At 55.2% G+C, this 22631-nt stretch overlaps 1 long non-coding RNA gene across 4 annotated transcripts; it reads left to right on the top strand.

Annotated features, from left to right (window-relative positions):
- The first annotated feature begins 5664 nt into the window (after positions 1-5664).
- LOC147573101 (uncharacterized) lies at positions 5665-22148 on the top strand. Of its 4 annotated transcripts, XR_015245194.1 has the most exons (3): positions 5665-17699; positions 20126-21223; positions 21632-22148. It is a non-coding gene; the product is annotated as an uncharacterized LOC147573101 (long non-coding RNA). The 4 variants fall into 4 exon arrangements; XR_015245192.1 differs by having other exon boundaries at positions 5665-5966; positions 20126-22148; XR_015245191.1 differs by having other exon boundaries at positions 20126-22148.
- The last annotated feature ends 483 nt before the right edge of the window (positions 22149-22631 follow it).

Raw genomic sequence — 22631 nt, 5'->3', positions numbered from 1 at the left:
ACCCCAACGCTGGCCCAAAATGGCTGCTGCAGTTCCAGGCATCACATCCAAATCCATCTTGTCTCATTGGTGGGGATTGTATCACATGATTATTCTCTGACCAAAGACTGGTTGTTTCCTCTGAGCCAAAGAGCTGAGCGGCAGAGGGGTGAGGAAAGACAATGAGAAGAGAACTTCCATGACTGAGCTGAGGAAGCATCGGGGACGGTCACCTGAAACAGAGATGCTGGCGTTCATAAGCCGCCTCTTCCTCCTGGTCTCTGAGCCAGGCACCACAACTCACAGCCCCCTTAGGTGCCTGCTGGGCCTCATGGTTGGTTCCCACCGGTGTGGGACACTTCCTAGCCGATGCACTTAGTTGGTTTGCTTTCCCTGGAGGCTCCTTCACCGTCTTCCCAGTTCACGGAGAAAGAAGGAAGTCCTAGACGATACGAGAGCCGTGAAAGAAAAGGTGCCCCGGTTCCTCGAGAACTTGTGGATCCCCGTGCTCCCCACTTCTTGGGCTGTGATAATATGACCAAGAAATGAAACTGTATTGTGGTCAGCCACTGAAAGTTTGGGCTCGTCACACAGCTGGCCTCCCCTGACTGTTACTGGGTCCCACTGTCCTGCTCCAGCCGACTGTTGCCCTGTCGGAATGCGGCCCTGCGTTGCCCAGTCTTTTGATCATCTGATTTTTTTTTTTTTTTTAAAGAGAAGCCAGAAATCTGGATTTTTTAAATATGAAATTTCCTGATTTAAAAATGTTGGCCACCAAGTCAAATTTATTATTATTATTTTAAATGGTCTGCGGGCCAAACGAAACACATCCGCGGGCTCCACTTGGCCTGTGGGCTGCCCGTCACCACCTCTGGTCAAATACTTCAAATCCAACAGCATTTCTTTTTAAGTTGGTGCCGGCCCCATAGGCGTCGCGAGGTCCGTTGTCACGCGGGTTCCAGACAGGTCTATGCGGACGCAGGCGCCCCCTCCACTCCTTCATCTTCCAGTTTCTTGACACAGCTTGGCCACTCTGCTGAAATTCTAAGGAGCCGACTCTGCATTTCTAGGGGACCAGGTCCCGCGTGGGCCAGTCTGACCCACCCACCCCAGTCCCTGGTGCCTGGGACCCCAACCACAACTTAGAGTAGACAAGGGAGAAACCCTCAGGCGTTTGAATCTATTCCTAGCCCGTTTAATAGCGACTGATCGTTGCTACGATTTATTGAGCGCTCACCGCGCCAGACCCCAACAAGCACTTTGCGAATCAGGCGATTTAATCCTTTTAACAACCCCATTGTTGGCGATCAGGAAACTAACTGAAACTCAACTCCAGAGGGCCAAGGACTTGTCCCAGGTCACAGCCCGATTGATCTCTGGCTTTCTCTCCGTTGCAAATGTTTATTTATTTTTGAGACAGAGGCAGGGGAGGGGCAGAGAGAGGGGGACAGAGGCTCCCAAGCGGGCTGCACCCTGAGAGCCCAGAGCCCGACGTGCGGCTCGAACTCACGAACCGTGAGCTCATGGCCTGAGCCGAAGTCAGCTGCTTAACCCGCTGAGCCACCCAGGCGCCCTGCAAAGGCTTTCTTAACCGGCCTTTCTCACACATCTGTGTCATGATGCCTCTAGCAGGCGAGGGGCTTGTCACCAGCAGACCGGGAACCACAGACCCCTCGGTCTCGCCAAATGGCAGCTTATCTTTCGGTCTACACAGGGCCTGTTGTTCTCCCCCTCTTGGGAGTCTCAACATTTTCACAGATGGGACGTCACTATGGTCCCAGCCCGGCTGCTTCCTTTCCAGTACTTTTCATTCTTTCTTTAATTCATTCTCTAACAAAACTTGATTTCGCCCCACCTACCGTGGGGGCTAGACAGGGCAGGGTAGCAGGAATCCAGGCCTTTTCCCTGAGGCTCCTACTGGTTGGTGTGGCCACCTTGCACTTCCGGCCTGGGCCTTGGCATCTGCTCCGGGCCAGAAACTCGGGTGCGGGTGAGGCTCCTTCCTGGGAGAAGGGCCGGAGCGGGCCCCTGGGGCTTCCGGCCGGAGAGTGGACTGTTTTCCGGAGTCTGGCGGCTCTTCCAGAGCTGAACTGGATTTCAGCTTGGCCACCAGCTTGAGTCCCAGGCAGCTGAGCCAGAACAGGCAAGAGCAGGCCTCAAAGGGATTGGGGGAACATCTTTTAGGGGGCTTTTAAAGTCCAAGGTAAAGGCAGGGCCCTGGTTGCCTTCGGGGGGTCTTGCCCCCAGGCCCTGCTGGTCCCAACACAGCGTGCGTTTTCTTTCTGCACCCAGCTCCGAGGGCCTGGACCGGGGGTGATGAGTGAGCTTCCAGAATCCTGTGGCCCTGTGCACAGACGTGGGTGGGGGTCAGCCCCTCCAGGCCCCTGAGCCTGTGCCGCTGTGGCACCAGGAAGCTATTTCCACTCCCCAGCGGTCCGGCCTTTGCACAGGCCATACCTGCTGCCCAGACTCCACGCCCACACCCCCCACCCCGCCCCCAGCTCTTTCCTCTTTCCTCCAATAGCCCCTCCTCCAGGTAATAATCCCACGCACAACCAACCATCTCGCAGACTCACTCAGAGGCCCTTCTTTGGTCAAATGTTGCTAAAATTCTGGGCGAAACCCCATTCTCAGTGTGGAGCTACCTATGAACTTGGCAAGCGGGTTCCCTGCCCCTAAGAATGAGCGCAAAAACAGAGGAAATCCGTTTTGGATTTCCAAAACCTCGTTCTGACGCTGTGGGGAGGTGAGAGCAAAGAGAAGGGGGAAACGCAAGAACACCGCCTCCCTGGAAACATCTTTAGGTGAAGGAACAGAGCAACGTCCGCAGCGCCTCAGATGGACCGTCTCCCGGGCTCCCAGGTATTGCCTTCAGAAGCCGGGGACTCTCAGCTTTGGGTGAGAGACCGTGATGAACTGGAGCGCGCAGCGCCATCCGGAAATGCTTGTATAAATGTCACAGAACCAATTTGCAGCAGAGGAAATACTCAGTAAAAGTCTGAAAATATGTGAACGGGGCCAACTTTTGCGGCATTTCTGATTATTATTTTTTCCACTTGTTAGGAGGGTTTTGTGACGGATTTTCTGTTAGTGGTACTTCACCCTGCAACTTTTAAACACAAAATAAATAAAAAGAAGAAACTTAGAAGAAGAAATGAAAAAAAAAAAAAAAGCCAAATACCCCTACCAGGGTATTTGTCTCACTGAATCCCTGTGAAAGTCCTAGAAGACAGGTTCTATAACTCCCACTTGACAGGGGCACCTGGGCGGCTCCGTCAGTTAAGCATCTGACTCTGGATTTCCGCTCCGGTCATGATCTCACAGTTCGTGAGTTCGAGCCCCTTGTCAGGCTCCGTGCTGGCAATGTGGAGCCTGCGTGGGAGTCTCTCTCTGCCCCTCCCCAGCTTGTGTTTTCTCTCTCTCTCTCTAAGTAAATAAACTTTAAAAAATAATAATAACTCCCACTTTGCAGATGAGGAAGCTGAGGCCCAGGCAGAGTCACCTAGCTGATGAGTAGCACCAGCAGGGAGAGTCCAGCCTCTCCCGTGTCCTACCCCATGGCAGTATCCAGTCATGGAGACCACACGCCAGTGGGACCGGGGGGGGGGGTCCCAGTGGACACCCTCAGCCCAGCTTTGGTCTCTCATGGTGTCCTGACCCAAGGCAGCTGGGCTCCAGAGCTCATGCCCGGGACCACAGGGGTCAGCATGGTAACTGGCTGCTGGCTCAGGTCTCTCCCGGAGACGATGCCTTCCTTGGGGTCAGGGACCCGTCCTGTTGGCCACGGTGGCTCCAGTGTCAGCTCTGGGCCTGGCACAAAGAGGGCAAGCAAGCTTTAGATCAAGGAACAACTGACCTGAAAGCCTCAGTGTTTTCCTCTGGAAAATGGGAAGAGCTCAGTAAGTTAGTATATGTCACATGCTTGGCACACAGTAGGGCCTCAGGAGGAAATGGGGACTGATGATTATCAGCGATCAGCCCTTTGCCTTAAGAGGCATTTGACCTATCCTCTTCTGTCACATTCCCCTCCAAGTTGCTATGAGAAATACTATCCCCTAGGGGTCCCTCGGCCCGGAGTAAACCCAGAGAACCCCTACGCCAACACACACACACACACACACACACACACACACACACAGCCTATCTGGCCTCTTCTTGAGCACTGTCCTCCAGGCTTCTGGAATTAGAGCCCAGTGAGGGAGAAGGGACTTCAGTCACAAACCAGTGGGTCAAAGTCCTGTGCAGTGGCTGCAAATGAGGACCCCCTCCTCCCTTCCTCCCTGCAAAGTGGGGGCAGGAGATAGGGGTGCACCTGGGAGAGAAGGAATAGAGGATTCTGCCTGGCTCACTCCCTCTGGTTGGGGTCCCTGGGACCCCCTTGATGGCATGAGGAGGGCCCACTGGGTTGGGTGATATATTTTCTGAGTGTGACACATGTCGGCCAACAGAGGACAGCAAATACATTTTTTATGATCCTGGGAGGCTCTCGATCCCGTCACAGTTACTCGAAAAGAGGCTAGGCAGTGGAAGGGGACAAGTCATGTCTCAGTTATTTGGATCCTGTCTGGGCGAGAGGGGACACTTACATGATGATCAGGGGGTTCCTGGGCAAGGGCTGCAGGTGGGGAAGATTTCAGGAGGGGCTGAGCTGTAGGGGAGGGTCCCCCTTACGGCTGGAACCTTATGTAGCTTATGGAGTGGGGTGTCACCCCAGGGGCCAGATCTTTGCAGGGTGGAGAGGGGACCCTCAATGCCCCACCTCCAATTTCCAGAACATCTCCCAGAGCTGGTGGCCAGCGGCTGTGAAAACAGCAACAGAGTGCATTGGAACAGGGAGGGCGGAAAACACAACTTTATTTTTTGGCCTGAAAGTGGGTTGGTATTTGGGGAGTTCTTGGGAACAGAGCTTGTCTGTCCAGTTTCAAACCTGGGGCTTCCAAGGGACTCCGGTCATCCCCAAGCAGGTTCGGGGCCACCAAGAGGTGGCCACCAGGGCTGGGAACCAGTCTGGACGCTGCTCCTACTTATACACTTTGCGCATGGGGGGTGGGGGTGTGGGGGGGGAATGAAGAAAATTGGGAGGACCGGCTAAAAGCGCCTGCTGGCGCTGTCACTGAGTGTTCCCAAAAGAGGCTAGCAGATCTGGGGGCGAGTCTGAATCTCAAGTAGATGTGTCCCCATTCAGGCACCCTGCACCCCAGCTGAGGGATCCCTGGAGCGCATGTGGAGGACGCCTGCCCGCCCCCAGGAGGGAGGCCCAGCCCAGGCTCCCTCCTTCGGCCCACGGGGTGTTGGAAGTGGGGATCTCCCCCTCCCCCGAGCCCCCCCCCCCCCAGTTTGGAGAACCCCAGGCTCTGCCCCCACAGGTCGAGGTTGACGTCGCCGCCGCATTTCTAGGAATGCCCCTATCCGCTGACTATATTTGGCGAGGGTTTCTAGGAAGGCACCCCCCCACCACCACCCCGGCCCCCGCCCCAGCCCCCACCCGGGCAGGCGGGCGCGCGCCGCTTCCAGGCTCTCGCCCTCTCTCCCGGGCCGGGGAGGAGCCGCCCCGCCTGGGCCGCCGCCGCCTCCCCAGCGCCGCCAACCCCGGGCCGGCCCAGCCCCCGCCCCGGGCCGGCCATAGGGCGTGGGGGGGGGGGAGCGGGGGAGGGGGGGGCCGGGCCGGGGGGGGGGGGGCGGGGGCGCGGCTTTGTGGCGGCAGCGGACCGTGGAGGCCGGGTGCAGCCCCGTCGGCTCCGTGCTCTCGGCAGAAAAGGATTTTCTACGCCCCCCGCCCATCACTTGGATCTTGTCTGGGGAGGGGTGGGATCTTTTTCTGGAAGTCTCCCCCCCCCACCCCCCGCGGTGAAGGATTTGAGGCTGGGCTCCAATCGAGGCGGAGGCTGCAGGGCCCGCGGGCGCCCCCCGCCCCGCGCACGCCTCCCGGGAGCCCAGGAAGGCGCAGCCCCGGGGGGCCCCCTGCGCCCCCGGAGGAGGTAGCGGCGGTGAGTCTACCCTCTTGCCTGCACGGCACCCTCCCCCGCGCCAGGGCAGGGGCCGCGGCAGGTGGGTGCCCAGGCCCCCGGGCCGGAGGGGTGCGGGGCGGCCGCCTGGCGGTGGGTGGGGGGGGGGTGCGGAGGGGGGACGCGAGCGGGGAGGTGGTGGCGGGGGCAGCGCCGGGCTCTCCGGGGACCCGGCGCTAGACGCTCGTCTGGGCTGCGATCCGCCGCCGCTGCCGCCCCCCGAGGCGGCGGAGCTGGGCCACCTCCCCCAGCCCCCTCCCCGGCTCCCGAGAGGGGCGTGTTAGGAGAGAAGGTGGGATGGGGCGAGGCAGCCCCCCGCTCCCCCGATGCCGGGGCTGGGAAATTAATGGGCGTTTGGAGAGGCGGCCACCCCACCCCCACCCCGGAAAGCCCGTGCGGGAAACTGACTCGCTGCGTGACCCCGATATCAATGCCGCGCGGAGAGCAGGCCGCCCGCCCGCCGGTCCGCGCCCGCCGCGCCCTGCCACTCCACGTGCGCCCCGGGCCGCGCGGGCTCGGGCCGGGCCCTGGGGACCAACGGAGAAGCAGGGAGGACAGTCCCCAGAGAGTTACCACCTCCCCGAAGTAAAGTTGGCGGCTCCCCCCTTCCTTCCGAGGAGCAGGCGGCCATAGCACGTTGGCTTAGCTTCTGATGGGCAGGCGCGAGGGGAGGGGGGGAGGGTTAGGGGAAAACTAGGTTCCGGGGTGCAGATCCGGGTGCCAGGGCCCGAGACCACACCGTGTTGCTCTGGCAAAAGTTAGGGGGGAAAAAAAGGCATTTTGATTTGGGGATGGGGGGAGTGGCCTTTCTGCTTTCTCTCGCTTCCAATCCCCACCGTGGGGAGCGTTGGAATGTGCCGCTCAGATCCTCTGAGGACACATCCATATTTATAATTTATTTTTAGGAGAAGTTGTGAAAAAGGAGGGGGGTGCAAGTGGGGAGAAAAGGTGGGGGGGTGGCCTTGTCAGAACCCGGAGGCTAATTGAGCTATTAAGGTGGAAATAATTTCCCCCAATCCGGGCAAGCAGCAAATTTGACTTTAATGAAGGACAATTAGGAGCATAAATAACTAAACTTTAGCTGGATATGGGGGGTGGGGTGGGGACCGTATGCGGCACCAGGGGCACTTGCGCTTCGCTGAGGGACATTTTGGGCGCCCAGCGTCTTTCCTGGGAAGCTTTCAGGCCTTACAGTGGGGCTGGGAAGCAGAAGAAGGAGAAGATACCCCCAAGGGGCAGGCAGATACCCTCCCCCATCCCTCCCACCACGGTGCTGGCTTTTCCATGAGATCAACTGTCATCCCTGCAGGAAAACCCAGGATTCCTTTAATTATCCAGGATTCTCCAAAATCCTGCCTCAGAGGCAGCCTGCCCCAGTGCTGTGAGCTGTGGAGGGGAACACATTTCTTTGGAACCGTTTCGGAGGCTGTGGTCCCAGAATCGGGGTTTTGAGGGCGAGATGAGTTTATGTTTTATCCAACTGGCCCACAAAGTCCCGCTTTTGGGGTCATTCTAAACATCGAGGGATTCGGGCCCAGCAGCCCGTGGAGAGAGCCAGCCAAGAGCTAACACCTCCAAGCTGCACGTCTAAAAGCTGATTGGAGAAAAGGGGGGAGGTTTGCTACTTTTGGTAAAAGTGAAAGGCTGTACGGTGGGGGTGGGTTGAATATTCTGTGTGTGCGTGCGTGTGTTCTCAGTTTGTTGAACCTGCTATGTTTTTAAGGGCCTCTTGCCTTGCGAGGCCAGAGAGATCAGGGAATTGTACAGTTGTTGTTTCCCTCCCCCCCCCCCCGTGGTTTAGTGAGATGTCGTAGGATTTGAAGGGACTGAGTGGCATACCTGTCATGTCAAAGTGTTTGTTTGACACCCCAGAATCACACTGGGAATGGTAATTACATTAGATTTGTCTTCAAATTTGTCAAAGGAGCAACCTTCTGCTTGCTGCCACCGGCAGTCACAGGATTTCTTTGCCACCTCGCTCTAAGCCATTTTATAAGAAACTCAGGACACTGGGTTCCCAGGAGCTCTGCAAGGCGGGGGAGGTGGGGGCACCCATACCCTTCCCAGAACGCTGACCTTATTACGTCGTATTAATTTACACACACAGCCCTGCCCTCCAGCCGTGACCTATACAGACACCCACATACCTTAAGTTTATTTACTTGTAAACCTGCGTTTCAATCAGGTGTCCACGGCACAGAATAACCAAGTGAGCTGTTCCTGAAGAACTTGGGAACACAAGGTTCTTGCTAGAGGATTCTGTGTTTAACAGACACGACACATGTACACACAGATGACATTTGCGCTGCTGGGGGCCTTGGCAAAAACTGTCCTTTACTCCCCGGGCTCTTTCTCTTTGTTATGGGACACGATGAAACAGCACAAAATCCAGGAGCCCAGAATTGCAGCGTGGCTCAATGATGGGCAGTTGTCACGTTGTGACATAAATTGTGTTTGTGCTTTGCTGAATTGTCACCGCCCTGGCCGCACCAGAGAGCTGTCAGATCCTATTTGCTTTGCTAAATAAGGATCTCTCGCCAAATTAGCCTTTAATGATACTTCCACAAATAGGGTGTTTTACGTGAATTAACGAGGCCGGAATCGGGAACGTGGCCCCAAGATACTGAGCCATAGAACCGGGCGGGGAAGCCGTATGTTAACATTGCTGGATTGCGAAGTGCGGGGAGCCAGGCGGAGTTGCGAGCTGCGTGTGGAGCTGGTCGGCTGTCAGGCGAGCACTTACGAGAGAGAGCACAGCCCTTGCTTCCACGAAGCCCTCTGAAACCAAGCCTGTAACGCTGAATACATTTAGCAAACTCTGCCCCCCCCCGCCCCCCCACCCCCCGCACCGAGTCTGGAAACAGGCAAAGTAGTATGGTGGAGAGATTATAAATCAGGACTTTGCAGTGAGAGGTCCTCAGTGATTCGGCAGAGAATCACAGCTTCTTTTCATATTCCCACCACCCTCCCCTCTCCCTGCCCTCCCTGCAGCAATAAGAAAAAAAAAAAAAAGGAACGTGTAACCACTGAATATGCTGAATGCATTTTGGCTTTTCTCCTTTGGCCCGTCTGTGTGAAATTTCATGAAGCGGCTGCTATCCCCCCCCCCCCCCACCCCACCAAGAAGTGTGGGTTTAGAAGGAAAAAAAAATAGCAACTTTGAAATTAGTTCTTCGCTATATACAAGCAGAGCCCATCTCCTAGGGACAAAAAGTTTTAGAAGGGGGTGGAAATGTATAGCCAGTTAGGGGTGAGGACGAGGGGGTAGTGTGACGAATATTTCCTTAAGAATGAAACGCGTTTGTGATGCCAACCAGTGAAAAGTGGGAAAGTCCCTGTGAGGGACCACTCCCTCTATTTCTCCCTTCCCAGTACCGCTCCCCAAAAATGCACGCGTGCACGCACGCACACACACACTTTATATTAAGAACAGAAAGAAGAATCTTGCCAGCTAAAGGTATGGCTTTCTAGAAGTGGATCGGTGCGCCCTCTTTTCATTGGGATCGGAGAATAAATACAGCTCTTAGGGGCATGAGGATAAAAATGAGCCTGATGAAAGTTGAGGCAAACTCAGGTCCTTAGACTCGTTTGCCAGCCCCGAGGTGCCTGTGCCAACAAAAGAAAATGGTGTTGATCAGAATTCACGTAAGCCGGAATTTTCTCTCTTGCCTGGTATCGGGATGATGTAAAAGGCTTCTTTGCGGCTTGTGCATGGAACGGGGTGCAAAGAAACCCTGAAACACGACGCAAACGTGAGCTAAACAACCAGAGACTCTTCGGGCCCCGTAGCCGCGCGGGCTTTTACAAGCAAAAGGGTGGATGTGGTGGAGAGTTTGGAAGGACTGAACTTTGGGGGCCCTCCCGTCTCCCTGAGCACCCCCTGGGGCTCTCTTCAGAGCAGCCTTACCTCGCATCTTCCGTTACAGGGGGCACGTCAGTGTTTACAGAACCCTCAGGTTTCTGATTTTACATCATCTTCCTTTTATAACACATCTGCATTTAAGGAACCACAAGGCCAGTTTGTGTCCCTGAATGGCCACGCCACTCCACAAAAGGGAGACAGACCTACAAAATGTGTACGTCGCTGTCACAAGAAAGCCACGGGGAAAAGAGCCACGGGAAGAGGGGGGCGGGAGGGAGGGGGGCAAACTGAGCCTTTTCTCCAGGATCTGGCCTCCGCAGGGAAGGGAGTCGGCGTCTACCTTCAGTCTTCAGCCGGCCGGGCAGCGCGGTGTTCTCAGAGGCGTGTGGAAAACTAGGCTCTCTTGTTGGAATCGTGCGTGAGATCAGTGCTCAGGCCTGTTGGCATCTCTGCCCAAGACAGCGTGGACCGCTGCCAGCCCAGGCCTGAACGTTGCCCTAGAGGCACCGCTGGAGCCCACGCGAGCCCCAAGACAGGTGTCTGGGGGTCTCTGCTCCCGGGACCCAGCCGGCAGCATTTCTTGGCTACAGGAGGGGTGCGTGGCTCCTGAGGGACTCCCCAGAGACTCTCAGGGCTCACCGGCCGTTACCACGTGGTCCGTGCTGAGGGCAGTACCTCACTTTGCTAAGCCCGGCCTCCCAGATGCTCAAAGGGAAACAGAGGAGGCCACCCTATGGGTTTGGGGCAAATCCGCCTGGGCGAGAGCAGAGAGAGTGAGTCTAGAAGGTTCAGGGGCGGAGCTGTGCTTCTGCAGGCCAGCAGGAAGTCTTCTCCACTCTCCACTTGGGATGGGCCCGGGGGGCACGGCACGGGGCCAGCAGCCCAGAGAGAACTGGGTGGGCATCCCAGGGAGAACGCGCCGAAAGGAAGCCCGCTCAGGCAAGGTGCACCCAGCCCTGAGTCACCAGTCCCACGGGACTCCCATTTGGCCCCAGCAACCGGACTCCAGGCCACCAGAAGGCCTCGTGGGCTCCTGATTGTCTCTTAGGATGGCATTAAAAGGTCCAGACCAGGCACTTGTAGGCCAGGCCATATTTAGCCTCGGATTCACCCAGAGAATATTTTAGGTGCTGCTTGAAAGAAGAGATCCGGCCGGGTTGCCAGCTGTCACATGGCGAGTGTAGAATCGCGCCCTTGCAGGTCTGGCCCAGACGGCTGGGTGCTCACCAGCACAGATGCCCAGGGTCCCCGCCAGGGCTCCGGGGCCACGCGGCAGGTGCCAAGGAGACAGCGAGCGCCCAGGGAGCCGGTTCTGTGTCAGGAAGGCTTTGCGTCCTGTTTTCGTTCCGATGGTGATAAGGTGGCCTCCATTGACAGAACTCCGAGAGGCTGTTTTCAGCCCCTCTCTTGTCTCGATGGCCCAGTGTGATATGCCAGCCTGCCGTGAGAGCAGCCTTCTCCTCCTTGGGTGTCAGCCACTGTGGAGAGCTTAACCCTTTCAGGGTTAACCCTTTCAGCCAGGCGTGCTGGCTGGCATGGGGGGGGGGGGGGGCGGCCCACCTGCAGAGACCTTGAAGGCCACAGGCCCCAGGGCAGCCACTGCCCTGGACTTCCCAGTCCTCAATCACTAGCGGCCAGACCTGAGAGGTGGCATCCCGGATCTTAGCAGGCATTCTCCCCTCCTTGTGCTCTATCAGTGATGACCAGCAGGCTCCCCTCCCCAAGCCTTCAACCTGCAGTTGGTTGGAAACAGCTGCTCCCTTCCCGCATGTTTCCTCGCAGGTTCCCAAGTTGACCACCTTTCCCACAGTCCCCGCGAGGAGGTATCGAGGGATCCGTGGTTTCCTTAGATCAGTAACAACAGTGGGGAGTAATCAACCATTCGGGGTCTTGGAGAGACGTCACGGGCGAGTCCTGGGAGTCACCTGGCGTCAGGGGACGAGCCTCATGACCCGCGCTGGGATTCCAGATCTTGGTTTTCCGGGCACAGAGGAGGCGCGTCGGTCTTGAAGCCGCCGCACACAGACACATGTAGCCAATTACCAGCCAATAATCGTCAGCCTTTGGGGGAGCCTGGGTGGAGCCGCCGCATACCGTGAAAGCTTTGGCTTGTTTAAAATTTGCTCTAACTTTGTACGTTTCTTCCTTTTTAGTTTTGGCTCTTGGTGCTCCGGGAGCCACCACTTCCTGCCCAGCTGGTTCGTTACCGCAGGGAAAATGAGGGACTTTTGGGGGCAGATGTGTTTCTATTCCACTATCATAATGCCCCTAAAAATCCTTATTGCTCTTGCAGTATTCCTCGGGGCCCCTGGGCCGGCTGGGAAGACGGCAGCTCTGAGTTCCTCCAGCACCCAAAGGAAGAGAGAAAGATCCCCCCCCCCCCCATTCTCCCCAGACACCTCCTTCTCCACTCACAGCGCTCAGAACTGGTCACTGCCACGAGCGAGAAAAAGGCGCCACGCACAGACATTGGTTGCTAAACGTGCTTTTTGTCTCCACGGGCAGAGGGCTGGAAGTCAGACCCGGGAAACAGGGCAGCCGTGGGGACTGTCGGCCTTGGCCTTTGCTCTGGGGGTTCCTGGCGGGGAGGTGGGGAAAGTGGAAAAGAAACAGGCATTACCTGTTTGACCAGGCGAATGAGGCGAAAATTTCACGTTCAGCCTGGCCCTGGGCCTCTGGGATCTTCACCTTGGCACGGGGCCCTGGCCGGTCCTGGCTTTCTCCCCAGCTCCCCGGGACACGTCACTTTCCCACTCTCTGCCTCGGTTTCCCCATCTGCCAAGGGAGGGCAACACCCCAGGATCTGGCCTCAAGGGGTTCTTGGTTGTACCCAGTGCTATGCGCTCAAGTGCAGTACAAGCCCCGAAGGTGCTTTGAAAATGGGGGAGTTGAGGCATTAACCATGGAAGGTGTTAGTACTAATATTTACTGAACACACGCCTTATATGCTGAGACGACCCAGACATGGAGGAGAGACCACAGCCCAACAGTGAGCACAGGTTTCTGGAATCAGCCTGCCTGCACTTTGTGACCCCCGCTGTGTCCCTCCCCCCCCCCCTACCCAGGCAAATGACTCAACCTCTCCGCACTGCCATTTCCTCCCACGTGAAACCCACCCCTCGGAATAGCGATCTCCCGAGTCTGATGCACAGATCTACTCAATAACTTTAAGGCGGCACCCGGCTAAGGATGTACGTTTCTCTCATAGGTATTTCTTTGTACAGCTCATTTCTATTTACAGCAAGCAGGTGGTTTGCAATTTGGGGCACGGGGAGAAGGGCCCTTTGTGGTACATGGTTGACTGAGCCTGGGGCAGAAATCAAGATGGAGCAGGGTGGGTTCCCAATTCAAATCTGGGGAGGGGTCCGCCTGTGACAGCCTGGATGTCACAGGTGTTCCCTTCTCGGGGGTGCCCGACCCCTTCCCTGCTCGCCAACACAGAGCCCTCTGCCCCTACACCCACGCGTCTCTCATCTTGGGGTCGTGACGACCCATGACCTCACCAGGGAACCTGTCGGCCTCAGTTTCTCGGCGACATGGGGACAATGATGAACCCTCTGTCCCAGATCAAGGAGTTCACAGGGCTCCATGGGGCAGTTACGATGGTTCACCAACAGCCCCATGAGACAGGCAGGGGCCACAGCAGTGCCTTCAGCCTGGAGAGACACTCCTTCGACAGGCCACCCCATGCCAGGCCTGGGCGCCAGCTCCCTGCCTCCCCCCGCACCCTGCGCTGGTGGCTTTACAGGGAAACAGCGGGCGCTCGGCCCCAGCCGGCAGGGGCGGACTCTGGTTTCACTTTCTGCTGTGTCATGGGGTGGGGGGTGGCATCGGGGCCCAGCTGGCCAGCTGGGGCAGGCACCGAGAGCCTGGCGGCCAGCTGCCGGCCCAGCTGCCAGAGCACAGCCCACGCCCCTGCCCTGCAGGCTGCCAGGATGGGGGCTGGGCCCGCAGGCACCCCTTCTGTGCCTCTCTCCCGCTCAGGGGGGAGACCCCCAGGTGAGAAAAGCCAGGAGTGCCTTTAGGTAGGGATCTCCCCCAAACAAGTTCTTGAGCCACTCAGTCTGGAGGTTCTGAGAACTGCAGCCGCTCATTCTGGATCAGAGCGCCCCGGCTGGACACGGGCTTCCTGCCTCCTGTCACTGGGCACGTGTCTATGGAGGGCCTACTGTGTGCCAAGCACTGTGCTGGGTCCCAGAGGCACAGCCGGGAGCCCGACAGCCCCTGTCCCCGTGGGGCTCCCAGCTGAGTTGGGAGGCACAGGTGGGAGAGTAAGCAAAGAAATTATCCCATATCGGGGGGGGGGGGGTACGTTTTGCACTGTGTGCGTGGCGGCAGCATCTGAGAGAAGGGACATACATACACGCGTGTGTACTCCGATGTGTGTGTGTCAGTAATGTGCGGGCTCCTGGGACACAAAAGCAAGATTATGACCCAAGCCAAAGTCAGAAAATTGACTGCCCGAGCCACCCAGGTGCCCCTGATCCAAACCTATGTAAATGACACCTTCCAGGAAAGCAGGTCGTCAGTGGTGCGGGGCCAGCCCTGACGGCCCCTGAAGGGGGTGCGGATGTGCTTCTGGTTGCTCCCCTCCCCGTCCCAAACCCGTGTGCCAACGCTCTGTAGCAGAGCGCCTTCAACAGCTTCTGGAGGGGAGCTCAGCCACGGCACAAATATTTAGAGACATGCGGGGGGCCTGGGTTCCTGAGCATCTGTTACTGGGGAAGACGCAGAGTTCAGTTGAAAAAAATGCTCAGGTTCTAGTTCTGGGCAGGTTCAAGTCCCAGCTGGGGACCAGGGGGCACCGTTTCCTGGATTGTTAAATGAGAGGGTTTGGATGTGTGGATTAAAGGTCCTTTTTCCTCTGTTATTACAGGTCTTTTATACCCTCAAAGCTCAAATTATAAATATTACTAAGAAGCAAGGAATCATCTCAAAAGCCTTTTTAAAATGTTTTTTTTTTTCTTTTTTTAATATTTATTTATTTTTGAGAGAGAGAGCGAGCAAGTGAGCAGGGGAGTGTCAGAGAGGGAGACACAGAATCCGAAGCAGGCTCTGGGCTCCGAGCTGTCAGCACAGAGCCCGACGCCGGGCTCAAACTCACCAACCGTGAGATCACGACCTAAGCCCAAGTCAGACGCTTAACCGACGGAGCCACCCAGGCGCATCTCAAAAGCCTTTAAGATATTTATGACAATGATAAACATATGTTTTCGCCAACTGTTTTCACAGGCATTATCTCCATTGCTGCAGATAACCCTGTAAAGGAGGAGTTAGCAGCTTCCTTTTCTAAATAACATAACCACTTTATGGGCTTTATATATACGAGGCACTTTACACACATGAAGTCATTTTAGTTGCCCAAGCAACATGAAAAGGAGGCACAACTGTCCGCAGCTTGCCGATGAGGAAATGCTTAGAGGAACTGACCTGTCCAAGGTCACACACCCAGCAGGTGATGAGCTGCGGTTCAAGCCTGGCTCTCCCATCCCCGGGACCCACAAACTTTGTCTGTAAACGGCCAGACACTAAATATTTTCAGCTTTGCAGGCCTCGTGGTCTGTGTCCCAGCTACTCCACTCAGCCATTAGGACAAAAAAAACAGACACGGACGATACAGAACAGACATGCCTGGGTGTTCCAATAAAACTTTATTTACAAAAACAGACATGAGCTGAATTTGGTCCACAGGCTGCGATCGGCCGGTGTGTTTCAGACTCGAAACCTGCCTTCGGGTTCGGCCCTGGCAACATTTCTTTCCCACCCTCTCTCCCTACCTGTGCGGCTACTAAGAGTTACGTTTTCGGTCAGAGACCCCTGGCTCTGGAGAGACTGAGTTGGCCTCTCGTTTCTTGAGGGAATCACAAAGCTCTTGGAATTTACAACTGCTAGGAATTATTAGTGACTGCCATAACAGAACACGGGGGGGGGGGGGCTTTTAAAATTGTGATTTTAGTAGCTGTGACTGGGGAACTTTTGAAGAGGAAAGTGTTCGAGTTTTAGAAAGACACCTCAGCGGGGCACTGTGGCTGTGGAAGGAGCTTCTCCTCAGAGAAGATCGTTTTCTGAAGTCTGTACGACTGGGAAATAGAATGAAAAACATCTTAAGGCACGAGAAGGTGACTGAAAGGAAGACGGTCACTCGTGCGTGCGCAGGGAGAGGGTGCAGGAGAGAGAGAGTTCCTTCTTATCACCCAAAAATTTAGCATCTGCCACCACCCCCACCCCCACCCCCCCGCCACCCCACCCCCGGCATCCTGAGCAATCACTCGTGTGCTTTCTTCTCTGTCGATGCGCCTGTTCTGGACATTTCCTATCAATCACACGCGGCGTGACGCTTTGCGACTGGCTTCTTTCGTTCAGCATCGCGCTCTCAAGGTCCGTCCACGCGGCAGCACGTGGCAGCACTTCCTTCCTTTTTGTGGCCCAGCGCTGTCCACGTTTTATTCACCCACCTGCCAGCTGACGGGCATCTGGATCGTTCATACGTTTTGGCTGTCAGGGATAACGCAGCGTTCCACACGTGCGTGGGTGTGCCCTGTCACGGTCACTTCTCTTCCGCGTTATACCTACAGGTGGCATTTTCCGGGTTATGTGGAAGATGCGTGGTTAGCCTTTTAAGGAGTATATACTCAAAGGACGGAAAATGCTGTTAGGAGCACCCCGGGCCCACCATCCAGGGCCACCCAGTACCAACCTTCGCCAGTTCTGATTCATCTGCCTCCCGTCCTGCCCCCCACACCCCCGCCCCGTGACTCTCTGAAGAGTTCCAAAGCCAATTCAAGCGCTGACTTGAGGTTGCTCCCTTGGCTGAGAGGTCGGCACTTGTCTTTTGTCCCAGACCAACAGAGCCTCCTACACCCACATCCTTGTGTGGACGGAAGTGGGGAGAATGGGCGAACTGGGGCACGGTCCCGAGTGGGTCGACGTGGGGTGGAAAGGAAACAGCTCCTGAGAAAAGCAGGACTGGCTACATAGTTGGCACAGGGAAAGTGTGGAGCCCTTGGTTCACAAAGTATTAAGGAGTTCAAGATGACAACATCGGAGCATTAAAGCAAACATAGGCCTTGTGCAACCGTCCGTGTCACGTCCCCAGGAGGCCAGCGAAAAGGGTGCCCAGGCAGAACGAGTTCATCAGACACGGGAAGTTAGAGCCTTGGTGCCTAGGAGAGACCTAAGCACCCCTCACCTCCAAGGCTTGGGACGTTTCCAAGGAAAGTTGGGTCTCCCATGTGGGAGACAGTGGCACGTGGGACAGAGTTCAAGCCTATTCCATTGGAATCTCCAAAAATAAGATGACCCCAGTTGACTTGTGGGTTATAAGTACTTAAAAAAAAAAAAAGAATTAGCCACTGGCCTTAAGCCTTCCTCCCTAAGAGCCTGCAGTTGTTTTATTTAAGCCACGCCATTTTGTCCTGGACCCTGAGTGTCCCCTGATCTCACAGCGGGTGACGGGGCTTCAGGCTGAAGAACAGAGGCCCCCTGGTTAGCAAACAGTCCAGCGCAGCGGCAGGACCCGGGATGCCCTTTCGAGGCAGGTGGCCACGGCGGACACCGGCAACCAATCATGGCGCCCCAAACCCTCTCAGCTCCAAAGAGCTCCACCGACCAAATGAACCGGATTTCCCGCGCTCGCGTCTCAACCCAGGAACGTATCAGCTTTATTCAAGACCGCGAGAGACTCGAAGCCCCCAAGTGTGTGTTTGGACGATGCCCAGCGAGGCCCTCATGCCACCAGGGTCCTGTCACGGAGGGCATACGACACGGCTGGGAAGGAGGGCCAGGGGACGAGAGAGGGACTCCTTGAGGAAAGAACAGATAAGGACCTTGCACCTCCTCCGGCGGCATGTGCAGTAAGTGAACGTTCACCCACGCACTCCGTTCTCCACCTACACCTTCACCTGTGGGTCAAGCAATGCCCCGCTCAACACAGGGGCGGACCTATAGGGGCAGGAGAGGCCATTGCAAACCAAAGGTGAAAAAAAAATTTTTTTTTTAATTTGATCAGAGTAACATAATGGCAGTAGCCAAAAAGAACTACTCCAGGTCTGAGTAAATCCCGCAGGCAGCTTTGGGGCTGGGGGACAGAGGAGTGGATCTCAAAGCGTCTGACCCAGGATTGAGGCAATTCTCGGCAGAGTCAAGGTAGAAGCAGCACAGCCAGCAGATGTCTCCGGAGGGGTTGGGTGCCTCTGGGTGTTTGTTGTTGTTGTTGTTGTTATTTGTGGGTCTTGTGTTTCGTGGGGGGTTTTTTTGTTTGTTTTTTATTTTTTGTTTTTTGCAAGCACCTGCTTCCCGCCTTCTGCCAACAGACCGGACGCCATGTGCAAATATGGCCGAAGGTGGCCGTCACCCATCCTTCAGCTATAGTAATTGGGCCAAACATGGGCACGTGACCAAATATGGCCAATCACCGCCTCCCACTTCTGTGCCTGGCCACAAGCGGTCCGCGTGGGGTCATGGGACCCAAGCAAGGCCAGACAAGGCTCGTCCTACCTGGGCCTGGAGGAAAAGTTGCCTCATCCCCACTCTCTGGCGTCCAGAGATACCCGCGATCTCAGAGACTGAGGTTAATAAGCTGCAAGAGGGAGACATGAGCGAAGGGGTGGGGTGGGGAGGACGGAAAGAGTCCGGCGCTAATTTCTGACCCCAGAGCCTGACGGGTCCCGGATCCGGGAGCAGCTCAGCGTTGCCCTTTTTCCATCGCAGCTGCCAGAGTAGCGAATCCCCGATTCTACCTCAGATCAGTTCCGGTGTTTGTGCGGCCCAGAGCATCCCCACTCAAGACGTGGGGACTGTTCCCTTGGTGGATTGTGTGAAACCGACAGGGGTGGGTTATCCTCGGAACTCATTCTCCCCCCCCCCCCCCCCGAAGGTGTGCCTGCTGTACTTGAGAATACGACAACCCCCAGGCACGTCTCGAGGCACCGCCGCAACGCACCGTTAGTTTCCCACTGGATCAGAGCTACGTCCTTGGACTTGAAGTCACACCCTTTCCCTGCTTGCCTAGGTCTCCCCAACCTCGCCTCCAACACACACCCATTTCTCCTCCCCGCCCGGCCCTGCTCTCCGCCATGGGCCGGGCAGGCAGCTTATCCTGGCCAAGCTCCGATGCCTGCCATGTTGTTTGCGGTGATCTGTTTAGGGCTGTCCCCTCCCCCCACCTCTTGAGCCTGGGGACCCTGGACATCTTTGGGCCCCCAGCTGCGGGCACACAGTAGGCAGGCAGCAAACGTGGGAGGAAGGGAGGTGGGGAAGGAAACTTGAGGGGAGAAAGGGCAGTTCATTCCTATTTGTTGTGGTCCAACCACTGGGTCACTGGCGGGGTCAAGTTCTGTGCTTCTTTCCTCTGCCGGATACTCTCCCTTCAGGTGGACACACAGCTCCTGCCCACATCGCCTTCAGGGCTCTACTCCAGTGTCACCTCCCCATGCCCCAGCCCCCTTCTGGACACTTGTCTTCTTCCTTCCATGTTTTCTTGTTCTCCTTGGCCCCCTCCACCACCGCGGGTCTTTCTCTATGTTCCATTTATCTTACATACTATCCCTCCCACCTCAGGGATGTGTACCGGCTCCAGGAGGTCAGGCATCTTTGTTCTCCGCTGTCCCCTCAGCACCTAGACCCGGGCCTGTCACCAAGGACATGCTCAAGAAATACCCGTGCTGTGAATGAACGAATCTTTTGTGTTCCCCCCAAACACACAGGCCAGCCAGTCTTTCTTTCTTTCTTTTTTTAAGTTTATTTATGTATTTTGAGAGAGAGAGAGAAAGAGAGAACATGAACAGGGGAGGCAGAGAGAGAGAGAGAATCCCAAGCAGGCTCTACACGGCCAGCGCAGAGCCCGACGCAGGGCTCGAACCCATGAACCCTGAAAGCATGACCAGAGCCGAAATCAAGAGTCAGACACTTAACCTACTGAGCCACCCAGGCGCCCCCAAACTTGTTTCTTAAAATACCTCTGTGCTTCCTTCATGCATTTTAGAGGTGTTAGAAAAGCAGGCGTGGTGTTAGTTCCCTAGGGCTGCCGTAACAAATGACCACAAACCAAGAGGCTTACAGTGACAGAAATGGAGTCTTTCACAGTCCTGGAGACTAGGAGTCCAAAGTCTGGCAGGGTCACATGCGCCCCCGCCCCGGAGCTTCAGGGGAAAATCTGTACCTTGCCTCTCCCAGCTTCTGGTGGCTCCCATCGTCCTCGGCCGATGGCCCCATCATTCCAATCTCTGCCTCCGTCTTCCTGCTTTCTAACTCTGTGTCTGTCTCCGCTTCTTTCTTTAAGGAGGCACATAGTACTCATCTGGATAATCCAGCATAAACTCATCTCCAGATCCTTGACTTAAACACCTCTTTTGCCACACAAGGTAATGTTCATAGGTTCCGGTGACTGGGAGGGTAGACGTATCCGGTATCTCTCTGGGACCCACCATGCAGCCCACCACAGATTATTTGCATTAAGAAGCCGGAGAAGCAAGGATCCCCACCACTACTCCATTGGCCTGCCAGAAATGTAAGGAAAGATTATTACCCTTTTATATTGTTCCTGAGTGTGGACGTCATCTTATTCAGTTGTTTAATGTTTGTTTATTTTCGAGAGTGAGAAAGAGGGCAAGCAGCGGAGGGGCAGTGAGAGAGGAAGATGGAGAATCCGAAGCAGGCTCCACGCTCTGAGCTGTCCTCGCAGAGCCCGACGTGGGGCTCGAACTCACAAACTGCGAGATCATGACCTGAGCGGAAGTCTGACCCTTAACTGACGGAGCCACCCAGGCGCCCCTGGACATCGTTTTAAATACACTATGTTATGTCATTGCCCCAAATTGTAAAAATAATACCATGCTCATGGCAAGAAAAATAGTACAGAAGAGAAAAATGTGGGAAATGAAGGACCCCCTTGGCCATTTCTCTTTAATTTCCCTTTCTAAAAAGTAGCCACTGTATGCAGTTTGCATAATCTCCATACATTTTCAAAGCATGTTCAAGTGCACTTTTTTTTTTTTTTTTTTTTTTTTTTTGCTCATAACGTCAAGAGAGCCGGGGGCGTTCCAATGTATCTTGAAGACGTGACAGCCCAGACCCACCCCATTCTTTCTAATGACTTCTAGCATTGCACCATACGTCACCTGTCCCCTACCGGCCAGCATTTCACTTAACGGCAGGATTTCGCCATTATAACATACACTCTCTTTGGCACGGGTCTAAGTACACTCCTAGGATACATTCCTAGAAGCGAGATTTCTCAGTCCAGAGCATATGTGCATTTCTAATTCCGACAGCCGCTGTCCGGTGCCCATCCACAGCGCATGCGTGGGGTGCCTGTTTCCGCACCCTCACCCGCCCCATCAAGGGCACAGTCCGTCAGGGGAAGCAAATCCCAAGTGAGGTACGCGGGCTTCCCACGTGGCCCCGGGTGAGGTGGACGTGGCCCCTGAGCTTTCGGGGATGATAACCTGTTCAGAGTTCTCATCAGCTTGGGTTTTATAAACAAAGGCAGAGTCTGGGGAGGGGAGCCAGAACCGTGCAGGGAGAAGCGTTGTGCAGCTCAGTATTTATTTCTTTAGTGCAGTTAGAACTTAAATATGGTCAAAACATATTCTTCTTTTAATTTACACAAACAAATATGTTCCCTGGCTGACACCTCCGGTGCCAAGTTTCTAGGAGAAATGAAATTCTGCTGTGAGATTATAAACCAACCACTTGGGAGAAGATGGGAACAGAAAAGCCCCTGCAAGTTTGCTTTTCACGTCCAGAACTGGCTGCTGAGAGGTGTCTCTTTCTGTGTTCGCTGCAGATAAGCCCGCCAGTAATTTTAGCGAATGAGCCGTGGCACACATAAAGGCCAGAGGATGGAAACGCTCCGGGTTTTGATAAAAAAGCAGTTCTGGCTCGGCTCCCTCCTGCTAGTCGCGCAAAGACCTATCCGGAGAAGGGCTGATGAATTGAGGAACAAGAAACGAGGCCAACGTGAGTCTCCTTTCAAGCGCTGTGCTAATATGAAACCAAACAACTTGAAATTGTTCCAAGAGGGGATTAAAGCAACATGTTATTTTGAGTGATTGCTTAATTTATTGAGCTGCGGCTAGATCTGTAATGAAATACAGCCCTTGCAACTGATAACGTCCTGCTGCAATTGAACTTCTACAATTAAGGAATATTTTCCAGGAGGTCCTGTGGAACCGCTTAGAACTTTTCGTCTCGGTGGCGGGGTGCTTCTGAGCGCTCACTTTCACGCAAGTTTGTTTCGTTTTGTTTTTTTAAAGAGCGACAGGCCGATGTTAACAAGGAAAATAAACGGGCATTTTACTGAATGCCTTGTGTGCACCGTGAGCTTAATATATGTGATCTCTAGGGGCGCCTGGGTGGCTTAGTCGATTAAGCGTCTGACTCCTGATTTCGGCTGAGGTCATGATCTCATGTTTTGTGAAATTGAGCCCCGTGTCGGGCTCTGCACTGACAGTGTGGAGCCTGCTTGAGATTCTCCCTCCTCCTCTCTGCCCCTCCCCTGCTCGCTTGCGTGCGCACGCGCTCTCTCTCAAAATAAATAAACATTTCTTTTTTTAAGTTTAAAAATCCACACATTCCCAGCCTGGGTTGCATCAGCAATTAGTTCAATGTGGCTCGCGGCTGCCACATTGGACAGCATCGATAGAGACCATTCTGAGTACTGCAGAAAGTTCTAGTGGTGGGTGTTCTTCCCAAGATTCCAAGGGCAGAAGCTGGGAGTGCCACGGTTCAGACCCAAGCTTATGATCTTCGAAGGCAACACTATTCCATCATTGCCCCTGACTTCC

The sequence above is a fragment of the Puma concolor genome, chromosome E3 (genome assembly GCF_028749965.1).
Source record: "Puma concolor isolate L17-30 chromosome E3, mPumCon1.1.hap2, whole genome shotgun sequence".
NCBI classification, from domain to species: Eukaryota; Metazoa; Chordata; class Mammalia; order Carnivora; family Felidae; genus Puma; species Puma concolor.
The sequence above is the reverse complement of the archived record's forward strand: the minus strand, read 5'-3'. Positions and strand labels throughout refer to the sequence as shown.